The sequence below is a fragment of the Orbicella franksi genome, chromosome 13, assembly GCF_964199315.1.
Source record: "Orbicella franksi chromosome 13, jaOrbFran1.1, whole genome shotgun sequence".
NCBI classification, from domain to species: Eukaryota; Metazoa; Cnidaria; class Anthozoa; order Scleractinia; family Merulinidae; genus Orbicella; species Orbicella franksi.
The window spans coordinates 19,628,332-19,641,731 of NC_138157.1; the positions used below are offsets into that span (position 1 = coordinate 19,628,332).

A 13,400-nucleotide genomic window follows, 5' to 3' on the forward strand; every position below is an offset into this window, starting at 1 on the left:
TGGATGGGAGCCTAAGAGAAATAAGAGACGATAAACAAGTAAGCGCATTTGTTACTGAATCACCTAACCAGGAAGGGAATCGAAAGCGAACCAATTTCTCTTTCATCTATCAGCCCATAATCTGTTTTATCACATTCCATGTGAGGAACTCATCCAGAATGCTTGCTACAAGCCTAGGGCAAGCGAGTAACATGACACAACAGGATTGCGGAGTCCTCGTCCAGTTTTTAAAGTGACTCAACATAAAGAATTTAGAACGCCACTGAGTATTTCAAAGACGGAAACTTTGCCAAAATGCCACAGTTAAGGATTGATAAAAGAAGGGGCAGCATTTTTTTTATTCTATGTGACCTTGCTTTCACTGTGTTGTGGATGTTTTTGTCGTTGTTGTTGTTTTTCGTTTTAGGCCTTCATCTACTCGTTGGTGTTAGCTGTTCTTTGTTTTTGAGAAAAAAAAAACACTACTTCCTTCGTGTATCAAGGGTCAATTTTTGGCCTCAAAGAAAAAACCGTATACACCAAAAAGCCACCTTTTTAAAATGGGATTAGCTAGTGTCAAGTATTTTCCCTATTGAGGGCTTGTCGCACTATTTTTTATGACCAATTCTTCGGTTTTCCTAACCACTTCTAAACACAGCAACAAAAAGTGTAGAGGTTCCTGGCTATATTGCCTGTTTTCGTATCATTGAGGGCTGAGTGCGCTGGAACTATTGATTCCTAAAGGTTGTTGTTTTAACCGGCAACGAAAAAAATGTAGGACAATATATAAACTGGTCAAAAGTACTTTATTGAACCATTGCAAAGCATGCCATCACCGCTCTTTTAAAAAAGTTCTTAGTTGCCCAAAAATTTTAATTTATCTACTACAGTTCAATCAAGAAAATTAAACTATTAAAGGTTCGTTTTCCTTCACAGCTCACTGTGTTTTTCAGCTACTGTGGCTAAGCGACTTCCTCGATAATGATTCGAGCCACGGAGTTGTACCCAGCATACGCGTTAGAACCGCTTTTGAAACCTGGGCAATCTCCGACCACCAATCCCACGCGTACGGTGCCTTTACCAATCTCCTCACAGTACCCACCGATCTGACTGTGCTTATGGAGGTTGGTGTCTGTTTTGCCGTGATTAGTAACAACAGCATCGATCGCTTCGATAGTGATTGGCTTAGAACATTCTATGCCATTGAAGGTGAAATACTAACGCTTGCAGCAAAGCACACAAATCCGGAAATCTCCATCATACTCCACTTTCAATGTGGTGTCTTGGTTTTTCTTCACAAAGACGCAATCCTAGAGTGAGAGATAATTAAAAGAATTGAAAGAATTAGCACTGAACTTTATACTGAATAGAGAGGAAAATAGGCCTATCAGATCAATTGCTTAACCCCACATGCACAAAAGAATTCAACGTAAAAAGCCGCCTAGACTCTATCAGATCAGCCTTCTACTAACGAAGTCATAACCTTCAGTAAATTTAGAATTACTGACCTTTATCAAGCCGTAATTCCTGCCATCATTCAGTTTGCTCCAGACGCACTGTTTCCAGTTCACCTTCCTTCTGGTGAGTACCCTCACTTTCACCCTGTTTGGCCCTCCCTTTGAAAAATCCTGGCTACGCCCCTGTTTAATTGCTATTTTCTACCGGATGTACTTTTAGTGATAAGCAAAAATGACTGAAGTCAGTCTTTCTCCATCCAAGCAATAATGAACAGTCCCAATATATAGTTTAACAGCCCATAGGTTGACAGTCTACGCAAACAAAAGGTATTGAGCATTTGTTCTGGCCCTGTTTTAAAGGAGTTTGTACAGACCCCCTTTTGACTTTAAAACCTTCTCGTGTCCCAAAAGGTTCTCATGTCGCTGTTTCAACGCCGTTCTGATTTTACCCAACCTCGTTTGCAGAGCTTTTCCTAATTTCTAAAAGAAAAGTCCTGGGAACGAGGTTGAATTTTACCCTAATAAGATCTCTCTGATTCTTACATCACTTCCTAGTATTATCTTTTTTCAAGCTTGTAATACGATTTCTCGTGACCACTTCTTTGGTTGTCCTAACCAGTCCAAAAATTGACACAATAAAAAGGGCAGGAACAGAGTGCACTGGAACTATATTGATTCCTGAAGGTCTCTGAGTTATCAATAATTATGAATGTATGCTGCTGTAACGCTCTAAGAATCATTAAAAGGCAGTCAAAAGTTCTTTTTCTAAGCACTTTATTGGACCATTTCAAAGCTTGCCATCACCGCTCTTAGTTACCCAAAAATTCAACTTTATTACAGTTCAAAACAGCGCAAGCAAACTAAACTATGAAAGGCTTCGTTTTCCTTTACAGCTCACTGTGTTGTTCAGCTACTGTGGCTTAGGGACTTCCTCGATAATGATTCGAGCCACTGAGTTGTACCCAGTATACGCGTTAGAACCGCTCCTGTAACCTCGGCAATCTCCGACCGCCAATCCCACGCGTACGGTGCCTTTACCAATCCCCTCACAGTACCCCCCGATCTGACTGTGCTTGTGTACGTTGGTGTCTGTTCTGCCGTGATTAGTGAAAAGACCATCGATCGCTTCGATAGTAATTGGTTTGGAACACTCCACGCCATTGAAGGTGAAATACCAACGCTTGCAGCAGTTCAGGCAACAACAAATCCGGAAATCTCCATCATACTCCACCTTCAATGCCGTGTCTTGGTTTTTCTTCACAAACACACAATCCTAGATTAAGAGATAATTAAAAGAATTGAAGGAATTAGCATTGGACGTTGTAATGAATAAAGAGGAAAACAGACCTACCAGATCAACTGCTTAACCCCACATGTACAAAATAATTAAACGTAAAAAGCCGCCTATACTCCATCAGATCAGCCTTCTACTAACGAAATCATAATCTTCAGTAAATATAGAATTATTGACCTTTATCAAGCCGTAATCCCTGTCATCGTTCAGTTTGCTCCAGACGCACTGTTTCCAGTTCCTCTGAGGGACCGCAGCTGAGGGGCCCTGTTCCCCCTTGGTACCCTGGGTTCCTTTCGGGCCCATCTTTCCAGGTGGTCCCACTGGCCCTTGACTTCCTTTGGACCCTTCAGGGCCCTGAGGTCCCCTTTTACCGGGGGCTCCCACAAGTCCTTGATCGCCCTTAGCCCCATCTCTTCCACTAAGCCCGGGCACTCCGGGGACACCTGGGACGCCACTGACTGGGCAGCTTGAGATCTGCGGAGACTGGGGCTTTACCTGGTGATAAAAGAAGATTGACAAACTTTGACTTTACTCCAGTGCCTGGTTACATGGAAAGGCATTTCTTCTGGAAGAAAGGAAAAGATATCATTTTGTCAGCAACTGGAAAAGTTGCTACTAAATGGCCTATTAGTCACAAATGTCGTGGCCAAGATAGTCCCAGATGAATTATGACACATTAACTCGTTGTATGCCTTTAAAAATGTTCCATTTTGATCCAAAAAGACAGCCTCTTCTTCAAACGCTACTAACTGGCAAGAATACGAACCTTCGCTCCATTGCATGACGAAGACAACTAAAAAAAGAAGAGGGTTTGTGTATACAGGCAGTCATCGTTTAAAAGATAAATTGAAAATAGTCAGGCATTATTTCTTTTTAATGGGATCAGGTGTATAAATCTTTGTATTTTTCATTTTGTACTCGGCAGACTTTTGTGGCTGAGAGATAGACGAGACACAAGCGCGGTGATAAACTGTGACAGATTTCCGAAACAATGAGCAACGAACGTGCAAAGCACAAAAGATTTTTAACTGGCTTAAGTCCCCTTTCCTGGGTTTCTAGGTCGTCATGAAATATCTGACCGATTTCCGTAAGACGGTGGAAACCGGTAAGGACCAGCGCCTGAGACAAACGAGCAAAAACCGCTAGTGAAGAAAGACCCAAACCGGGCGCCGCGGTGTTTTACGTCCGTGAGAAAAGGAGACCAGTCAAAAACCACATTGATTTGCTGAAAGGACGAACATGTCAAGTGAAAACCCTACCGACTGGTTGGTGGAAAACACCAATTGTGGAATGATACACGAGACAAGCCAAATGATCTTCAAACTCATCTTTCGCTTAGTTTACGTCAGCTCCACTAAGTCTGGAAGAATTCTGTTAACTAGGAAAACAATGACACAAAAGCAATCAGCTACATGAAAACGAAAATGTTGGTGGGATTCGTGATGTGTATAATACAATTTTGAAATTCATGATGATAATCGATCGAAGTTAGCAACCTCGGCTTAGTCGCAATCTCTCGGCTGAAATTTAACCGAGAGAAAAACATTCCTTCACCTCTTGAGTCGGTTGATCTAAAAAACCGCTTACCCAATTACCTCAAATTATCGTCAAGTTTACTTCCAAGATTTCTTGGCGTCAGAGACTTCAAAAGTTTAGATTAAAATACCACTCAGGGTCTGAAGTTTTAACTCTAGACTCTAAACAACTCATACGCTTCGTCACATAATTCCTTTTTAGTGTTAACTGTTTCTCGTAAAAACTAGTTCACCTAGCCTCACACTGATTCGTTTAACACAACAAATATTTACCGTCCAGTTGAGCTGACAACAAAGCAAATATTTGCCTGGCTTCAAGACAGACGAGCAAAACCTCAAAATTTTCTGTCACGCTACCAGACCCTCCTGCAAAACGCAAGAATTTGATTTGAGATTATCTGATTTGGTGCATGGTTACAAATGTATTGCCCTGCAGTAAGCTGCTTCAAAAGCATATGCTGACGCATGCAAAATAAGAACACAAACATTTGACAACTTAATCTTGATTTATCTTTCATATTTTCTTTACTGCACTCCATAATTTTTGTATACATTAGTTAAGAGAATTTGTTTTACTGTCAACGCAACGCTTCGTTGGTGATCGTTTGCTTGACTCTCATGACATATAATCCTGATAATGGGATCACAATATGAGGAGAAATTATATATTTATCAATCTTAAACATCCTCGTTATTTCCAATTCCTTTTATTCCCAGTCACCAAATTTACGTCAAGTTAGTACTATTTATTTGTTTTCTGTAACGGCGTTACCTTCATTGAAATTCTTTTTGAATTAATGAGTGATTTGTGAAATCCCAACAAGAAATCCTTTTGTAAAGACTTCTGAGAAGTGGACCGATTTTCTGAGCCGGTTTAACCAGTAAACGAAATGATACGATTCTTTGAGGAAGTCTTTTTTTTCGCGTGAGATCAACGTCAATGGCGATGATTAAACTGTGTGTGAATCGATTAAACGTCTCCATTAAGGACTCATCAAGGAATGTAACATGAGGCGGACAATGCAGCCCATTCTTTAGTCATGGGTGAAGAGATAAATTGTCTTTTAATTCTTTCCCCTTTACGTATTAAACGAAAACAAGACATGCTGCCGTTTTCTGTTTCTAATTCCGTTCCTGTGCTTACACAAAATATTCGTGTAAGTTACCATAACAGCCCATTTCCGAGTTGCCCTAAGCCTCTCTATCAAAGCGAGGCCTGGTGCACAACCATTGGCATGAAAACGTGAATGAAATCTCGTTTCCATATAATAGGTGGGCACCAAGACTCGCATTGAGAAAGAGGCTAAAGGCAATTCGGAAATGGCCTAATGGAATTGCTCAATTCTGTTATAGCTGAATATTTACGAAAAAATTTACGGAAGGCAACTGTGATATTTACTTAAATTAAATTTCTGGTCTCAAGTAGCTCTTTTAAAATAGTTTGAAGCTCAACTGAGCTCGTAAAAGGTAAATAATTTCATTAGCCCGTAATAGTGAATTAAGTCTGCATGTCAGCCAAGTGGCCCATCAAGCTGGAGCTTATCCCGGTTTCTGTAGCATGAAGCGACCAGGAGTATTTCTACTCCCCCCTGGATGGGACGCTAGTCCATCGCAGGTTACCCCCAGCATTAAATTCTCCGGTACCCATTTGTACACCTGGGTGGATAGAGGCACTGTGAGAGTAAGGTGTCTTGCCCAAGCACACAACGCAATAATCCCGTCCAGGGCTCGAACCCGAGTCTAACCCGGACAGTTTGATCCGGAGACGAGCGCACTAACCATGAGGCCATCCCGCCTCCTAATAGTGATTAAACCAATAAAAAACACGTTATTTTTCTCGGTTATCCTCTAGCGCCACGGCTCCTTTACCTCTCTAATCATCCTAGCTGAAAAACCAATGATAATCAGTTGCGGGTCAGTGTTTTCATTGCCATTTTCTTCCGGGTGTACTTTTAATAATAAGCAAAAATGAGAGAAGTCAGTCCCTCTTCATCCAAGAATGCAGTAATGAATCCCACAGTGTACACAAAAAACAAGGCACTGAGCATTTTTTGAGGCCGGTTAAGGAGGTTGTACAGGCCCCCATGTGACTTTAAAACCTTTTTCGTGTCCCAGAAGGTTGTCATGTCGCTGTTTGAACACTATTATTTTACCCAACCTCGTTCCCAGGGCTTTTCCCAATTTCTGAGGGAAACGTATACAACAAAAACTGTAAGAGTGGCCATCGCCTGTGATCAGATCATGATGACTGAGTGAACCAGAACTATATTGATTCCTGAAGGTCATTTTTTTGTCAATAATTATGAATGTATGCTGCTGCTGTAACACTCTAAGAATTATTAACAGGCGGTCAAAAGTTCTTTTTCTAAGCACTTTATTGGACCATTTCACAGCATGCCATCACCGCTCTTAGTTACCCAAAAATTCAACTTTATCTACTACAGTTCAAAACAGCGCAAGTAAACTGAACTATAAAAGGCTTCGTTTTGCTTCACAGCACACTGTGTTGTTCAGCTACTTTGACTTAAGAACTTCCTCGATAATGATTCGAGCCACGGAGTGGTACCCGGTATACACGACAGAACCGCTTTTGAAACCTGGGCAATCTCCGACCGCCAATCCCACGCGTACGGTCCTTGGTCCCCCTTGGCCCCATCTCTTCCACTCAGCCCGGGCACTCCGGGGACATCTGGGACGCCACTGATTGCGCAGCTTGAGATCTGCGGAGACTGGGACTTTACCTAATGATAAAAGAACATTATAATTAACAAACTTTGTCTTCACTTCAAAGCCTCAAGTTTACAAGGAATTATGCTAGGAAAAGTAAGTTAATTAAAACATATCTGCTGAGAAAAAGAAACAGATATGACTTTGTCTGAACTATTTAGAAAAATTCATATTAAAATGCTTATTTGCTAGAAACTTCGTGGCCAAGATGGTCCAAAATGAATTTTGGCAAATTTGCTCGTTGTGTGTTTCTAAAAATGCTGCATTTTGAACTAAAAAGACAGCCCTGACAGTTTTATTCCTTTCCATATTTAGATGGACCAACACGGGAATTACGAACATTCGCTCGGCAAGGCCGGACAGCCAAAATCAGAACAAGGTTTGTGTCAGGCAGTTATAGAGGTCGCTTAAATAATCAATTGAAAATACCGATACAGTGTTATTCGAATGGGATCAGGTGTATTCCTCTTTGTGTTTTCAATGGGCAGGGTTTTGAAGAATATCTGCGAATCGCGACTGAGAGATACGAGCCAAACGAGCGAAACCGCTAAGTAAGATCCAAAGTAAAGAAAGGACTGAACTTATGCAGAACGAAAGCATCATGATCGTTGACTTCAATATCGGGGACCGAGGTTTGCGAGAAAAGGAGACCAGTCAAAAACCACATTGATTTTCTGAAAGGACAAACTTACTAAAGTAAAAACTCTACCGAGTGGTTGGTGGAAAACACCACTTGTGGAATGATACACGAGACAAGCCAAATAATCCTCAAACTCATCTTTCGCCTGGTTTACGCCAGCTCCACTTAGTATGGAAGAATTCTGTAAACTAGGAAAACAATAACACAAAACTGAGCAATCAGCTCCAGGAAAACAAAAATGTTGGTCGGACTCGTGATGTGATCAACACAAATTTTGAAATTTATGATAATAATCGAAGTTCGCAACTTTAGTCGCAATGCCGACTGAAATTTAACCGAGAGAAAAACATTCGTTCTCCCCTTTAGTCGATTGAACTAAAAAACCTCTTACCCAATCACCTCAAATTATCGACAAGTTTGCTTCCAAGAGTTCTTGGGGTCGGAGACTTTAAAAGCTCAGATTAAAATAACACTCAGAGTTTGAAGTTTTAACTCTAGACTCTAAACAACTCATACGCTTCGTCACATAATTCTTTTTCAGTGTTTACTGTTTCTCGTAAAAACTAGTTCATCTAGCCTCACTGATTCGTTTAACACAAAAAAAAATATTTACTGTCCAGTTGAGCTGACAACAAAGTAAATATTTGCCTGGTTTCAAGACAGATGAGCAAAACCTCAACATTTTCTGTCACGCTACCAGACACTCCTGCAAAACGCAAGAATTTGATTTGATTGAGATTATCTCAGATTTGGTGCATGGTTACAAATGTATTGCTCTGCAGTAAGCTGCTTCAAAAGCATATGCTGACGCATGCAAAGTAAGAACTTTCATTTTGTGTTAAGAAACTAATAAATGTCTTCCATAAACTCACAAACATTTGACAACTTAATCTTGGTTCATCTTTCATATTCTCTTTACCGCACTCCATAAAATTTGTATAAATTAGTCAACAGAATTTGTTTTACTATCAACGCAACGCTTCGTTGGTGATCGTTTGCCTAAATGTAAATAAATCTCATATCCATATAAAAGGAGCGGCACCAAGACTCGCTTTGAGGAAGAGGCTAAAGGTAAATCGGAAATGGCCTAATGGAACTGCTCCATTCTCTGAATATTTCAAGTTTACGTAAAAATTTGCGGAAAGCAACTGTGACACTTGGCTTAAATTTCTGGTCTCAAGTAGCTCCGCTTCTCAAATAGTTTGAAGCTGAACTGAGTTCTTAAGAGGTAAATAATTTCATTAGCTCATTAACTCCTAATAGTGGTTAAAGTTTGCATATCAGCCAAATGGTTCATCAGGCCGGAGCTTATGCCGGTTTCTGTAGCATGAAAGGGCCAGGAATGTAACATGAAGCGGACAAGGCGGGCTATTCTTTATTTATCAGTGAAGAAATTATTCATTCGTTCCCGCTTGCGTGTTGAAAAAAACAACAAGACATGCCGCCGTTTTCTGTTTCTCATTTCGTTGCTGAGCTTACACAGAATATTCGTGTAAGTTAACATAGTAGACCATTTCCCAGTTGCCCAAGCTTCTCTATCAAAGCGAGGCCTGGTGCACAACCATTCACATGAAAACGTGAATGAAATATCATATCCATATGATAAGTGCGCACCAAGACTCGCTTTGAGAAAGAGGCTAAAGGTAATTCGGATATGGCCCAATGGAATTGCTCAATTCTGTTAGCTGAATATTTCAAGTTTACTTAAAACCTTTCGCAAGGTAGCTGTGACATTTACTTACATTTCTGGTCTTAAGTAGCTCTTTTTAACTAGTTTGAAGCTGAACTAAGCTCCTAAAAGGTAAATAATTTCATCAGCTCCTAACAGTGATTAATTATAAACCGATAAAAAACAGGATATTTTTCTCAGTTATCTCCTAACGTCACGGCTCCCTTACTTCTCTAATCCTAGCTGAAAAACCATTGTTAATATTTTTTCTGGGGGACCAGCATACTACGCTCCCTTCATTCTTCAATTTAACAATACATCTCGTATTCAGCATAAAAGCCCTCACTCATCACACGCCACTCCTCGCTCAGTCGTTTCAAAAAGCCGCGACCAACGTAATGCTTCGTCCCACCCTCCTTTTGGCAGCAATAAAGCACTCTTCTCCCCTGGAGCTGATTCTCCCATATCTTATCAAAATCTGGGCATTGTTTCTCTGGGAACCCAGTGAAAATATATCACTATTGCAGTTTGTGTTTTCACAGAGGTGTAGCTAGGTGGGTTCCTGGGGTGCCTGTGACACTCCCTTTTGTAAGCCTTTTTAAGCAAACAACCTACAATAGGTGGCGAAAACGACATGACAATCTGGTGAGTACCCTCACTTTGACCCTGTTTGACCCTCCCTTTGAAAAGCCTAGCTACGCTCCTGTTTAATTGCTATTTTCTACCGCCGGGATGTACTTTTAGTGATAAGCAAAAATGATTGAAGTCAGTCTTTCTCCATCCAAGCAGTAATGAATCCCACAGTCCCGATATATAGTTTAACAGCCCATAGGTTGACAATCTACGCAAACAAAAGGTATTGAGAATTCGTTCTGTCCCTGTTAAGGAGGTTGTAAAGGCCCCCATCTGACTTTAAAACCTTCTCGTGTCCCAAAAAGTTCTCATGTCGCTGTTTCAACGCTATTGTTTTACCCAACCTTGTTTGCAAGGCTTTTCCTAATTTCTAAAAGAAAACGCCTGGGAACGAAAGAAAAGTCCTGGGAAGCTTGTTGTACGATTTCTCGTGACCACTTCTTCGGTTGTCCTAACCAGTCAAAAAATTGACACAATAAAAAGGGCTGGAACAGAGTGCACTGGAACTATATTGATTCCTCAAGGTCTCTGCTTTATCAATAATTATGAATGTATGATGCTGCTGTAACGCTCTAAGAATCATTAACAGGCAGTCAAAAGTTCTTTTTCTAAGCACTTTATTAGACCATTTCAAAGCATGCCATCACCGCTCTTAGTTACCCAAAAATTCAACTTTATCTACCACAGTTCAAAACAGCGCAAGTAAACTAAACTATGAAAGGCTTCGTTTTCCTTCAGAGCTCACTGTATTGTTCAGCTACTGTGGCTTAGGGACTTCCTCGATAATGATTCGAGCCACTGAGTTGTACCCAGTATACGCATCAGAACCGCTCTTGAAACCTGGGCAATCCCAACCACCAATCCCACGCGTACGGTGCCTTTACCAATCCCCTCACAGTACCCCCCGATCTGACTGTGCTTGTGTACGTTGGTGTCTGTTCTGCCGTGATTAGTAATAATAGTATCGATCGCTTCGATAGTCATTGGATTCGAACATTCTAAGCCATTGAAGGTGAAATACCAACGCTTGCAGCAGTTCAGGCAACAACAAATCCGGAAATCTCCATCATACTCCACCTTCAATGCTGTGTCTTGGTTTTTCTTCACAAACACACAATCCTAGATTGAGAGATAATTAAAGGAATTGAAGGAATTACCACTGAACTTTATAATGAATAGAGAGGAAAACAGGCCTACCAGATCAATTGCTTCACCCCACATGTACAAAATAATTAAACGTAAAAAGTTTCCCATACTCCATGAGATCAGCCTTCTACTAATGAAGTCATAATCTTAAGTAAATATAGAATTACTGACCTTTATCAAGCCGTAATCCCTGCCATCGTTCAGTTTGCTCCAGACGCACTGTTTCCAGTTCCTCTGAGGGACCGCAACTGAGCGGCCCTGTTCGCCCTTGTCGCCCTGGTTTCCCTTCGGGCCCATCTTTCCAGGTGGTCCCACTGGCCCTTGACTCCCTTTGGACCCTTCAGGGCCCTGAGGTCCCCTTTTACCGGGGGCTCCCACAAGTCCTTGATCGCCCTTAGCCCCATCTCTTCCACTGAGCCCGGGCACTCCGGGGACACCTGGGACGCCACTGACTGGGCAGCTTGAGATCTGCGGAGACTGGGGCTTTACCTGGTGATAAAAGAAGATTGACAAACTTTGACTTTACTTCAGTGCCTGGTTACAAGGAAAGGCATTTCCTCTGGAAGAAAGGAGAAGATATTATTTGTCAGCAACTGGAAAAGTTGCTACTAAATGGCCTATTTGTTACAAATGTCGTGGCCAAGATAGTCTTAGATGAATTATGACACATTAACTCGTTGCATGCCTCTAAAAATGTTCCATTTTGATCCAAAAAGACAGCCTCTTCCTTAGATGCTACTAACTGGCAAGAATACGAACCTTCGCTCCATTGCATGACTAAGACAACCAAAAAAAGAACAGGGTTTGTGTATAAAGGCAGTCATCGTTTAAAAGATAAATTGAAAATAGGCAGGCAGTATTTCTTTTTAATGGGATCTGGTGTATAAATCTTTGTATGTTTCATTTTGTATTCGGCAGATTTTTGTGTCTGAGAGATAGACGAGCCACAAGCCCGGTGATAAACTGTGACTGATTTCCGAAACAATGAGCAACGAACGTGCAAACACAAAAGATTTTTTTAACTGGTTTAAGTCCCCTTTCCTGGGTTTCTAAGTCGTTCTGAAATATCTGACCCATTTCCGTAAGACGGTGGAAACCGGTAAGAACCAGCGCCTGAGCCAAACGAGCGGAAGCCGCTAGTGGAAAGACCCAAACCGGGCGCAGCGGTGTTTTACGTCCGTGAGAAAAGGAGACCAGTCAAAAACCACATTGATTTGCTGAAAGGACGAACATGTCAAGTGAAAACCCTACCGACTGGTTGGTGGAAAACACCAATTGTGGAATGATACACGAGACAAGCCAAATGATCTTCAAACTCATCTTTCGCTTAGTTTACGTCAGCTCCACTTAGTCTGGAAGAATTCTGTAAACTAGGAAAACAATGACACAAAAGCAATCAGCTACATGAAAACGAAAATGTTGGTGGGATTCGCGATGTGTATAGTACAATTTTGAAATTCATGATGATAATCGATCGAAGTTAGCAACCTCGGCTTAGTCGCAATCTCTCGGCTGAAATTCAACCGAGAGAAAAACATTCCTTCACCTCTTGAGTCGATTGAACTAAAAAAACCGCTTACCCAATTACCTCAAATTATCGTCAAGTTTGCTTCCAAGATTTCCTGGCGTCAGAGACTTTAAAGTTGAGATTAAAATACCACTCAGGGTCTGAAGTCTTAACTCTAGACTCTAAACAACTCATACGCTTCGTCACATAATTCCTTTTCAGTGTTTACTGTTTCTCGTAAAAACTAGTTCACCTAGCCTCACACTGATTCGTTTAACACAACAAATATTTACTGTGCAGTTGAGCTGACAACGTACAAAGTAAATATTTGCCTGGTTTCAAGACAGATGAGCAAAACCTCAACATCACAAGTTTTCTGTCACGCTACCAGACCCTCCTGCAAAACGCAAGACTTTGATTTGAGATTATCTGATTTAGTACTTGGTTATAAATGTATTGCAGTGTAGTAAACTGCTTCAAAAGCATATGCTGACGCATGCAAAGTAAGAACTTTAATTTTGTGTAAAGAAACTAGTAAATTTCCTCTATAAATTCATAAATATTTGAAAACTTAATCCTGATTTGTCTTTCATGTTCTCTTTACTGCACGCCAAACATTTTTCTATAAATTAGTTAGGAGAATTTATTTTACCATCAACGCAACGCCTTGTTTGTGATTATTTGCTTGACTCTCATGACCTATAATCCTGATAATGGATCACATCATAAGGAGAAGTTATATATTCATCAATCTTGAGTATCCTCGTTATTTACAATTCCTTTTATTGCCAGCCAACAAATTTACGTCAAGTC

General features: G+C 40.9%; 2 pseudogenes across 1 annotated transcript; both read right to left on the reverse strand.

Annotated features, from left to right (window-relative positions):
• Positions 1 to 2,291: 2,291 nt before the first annotated feature.
• On the reverse strand, positions 2,292 to 4,058 carry LOC145466591 (uncharacterized; annotated as a pseudogene).
• Positions 4,059 to 10,477: 6,419 nt separating this feature from the next.
• Positions 10,478 to 12,421, reverse strand: LOC145466250 (collagen triple helix repeat-containing protein 1-like; annotated as a pseudogene). Its single transcript, XR_014041848.1, has 3 exons — positions 12,332 to 12,421; positions 11,252 to 11,569; positions 10,478 to 11,053 (listed from the first exon to the last, which is right to left on the reverse strand). The product of XR_014041848.1 is annotated as a collagen triple helix repeat-containing protein 1-like (transcript).
• Positions 12,422 to 13,400: the final 979 nt, after the last annotated feature.